Below are 1,446 nucleotides of genomic sequence, written 5' to 3'. Positions count from 1 at the left end.
TAGTCTCCACACCTTCTTTTATAGTCAATTTGAATGAATTCTGTGCTTACGTAGATCGACAGCCTTGAGCAAGTTCCCATATCGCTTTATTGTCACGCGTTTGGAGAAACGATCGGTCTGATCATTTCCGTAATCAGATGACAAGATGTGATACGTTCGATTCTCATCATAAGAGACATGTGTCTATTAAATACGCATATTAATTATATACGTATAATACGAAATATGCATATTTCTAGATCAAATAAAAACTTCTATTGTTTTCATCATGAATAAATAAAATAAATTTTCAAAATTAACAGAAAAATTTATATTCCATCATATTAATAAATTTTAGAAGCAATAGAAATTATAGAACTGTACGTACCATTTATGCTACCTAATTATAGGTATGTCCACATATTCCTTGACATTTTTTATGTTAATTCGACATTCAAAAACAGTCAGAATTTCCACGAGACAGGCACGTGTTTGCGATACAGGTTCAATGGGATAAATATGATTTGCGGAGAGAACTCGCATAACTTAAGGGAATAGACACGAGTTATGGTAAATGCCGCGCAGTTAGTGGAGCTCGCTTGGAGGCTGGAGGACGATCGAACCGGTCGGATTGGTCGATTAGACTCCACACCTTCTTTCATAGTTTATTCAAAATTCTTCGCTGACGTAGATCGACAACTCTTGGCTAGTTGCGATCTTGTTGTCAACTTAACGTTGGCCCGACCTTCCGTTTTAAGTCTCTTGTTATGAACAATATTTGTTCCTTGTTTGTACAGAAATGTAAATTGACTGCACTCATTGTGAATAAGGTTTTGTTTGATAAACAAATCGGAATACCCACTAGGACTGTTACCTATTTTTTAATTTGGATGATTGAAAAATTGCAGAACGATTGTCGATTGTACGGTTGTTGAACTTATTGAAATTTATTTCCCAAACTTTCCAAATATTGCCGTTTCCTAACAGTCGAATGTTTACGCGACGGTCGATTTATAATTCAAATCATTTGTTAAACAATAATTTCGACAATGTTACAGGAAATTTGCGACGTTGAAATCAATTTTTCACTCGCACGTAACATTTCCCGTATATTTCATATTTCAAATATCACTACTATAGAAATTATATGTGAAGTTTTACTGATACATAAAACTAGAATTTCAATCAATGTCAGATGTAAAGCGTAATAATAATTTTACCAAAATATTGGGAAACAGAAATTGATTCGTACCATATTTGGTTTTCATTGAATGTCGTACGTGGCACACGCAGGATTAAGGATGTACAAGCTATACAAGCCTAATAAGTCTGGAATTTTAGAATATAGTTCGATATTTTTCAATATTTTAATAAAATATTGAATAATACATAAAAAAAAAAATTTTTTTTTTTTTCGACGATTTTTCCAAGGGGTACCCCTTCAGATTTTGCAAAATTTTCGTTTTT

The sequence above is a fragment of the Ceratina calcarata genome, unplaced genomic scaffold (assembly GCF_001652005.2).
Source record: "Ceratina calcarata isolate Rehan_Ccalc_2016 unplaced genomic scaffold, ASM165200v1 scaffold546.2, whole genome shotgun sequence".
Lineage (NCBI taxonomy): Eukaryota > Metazoa > Arthropoda > Insecta > Hymenoptera > Apidae > Ceratina > Ceratina calcarata.
Note: the sequence above shows the minus strand (reverse complement) of the source record.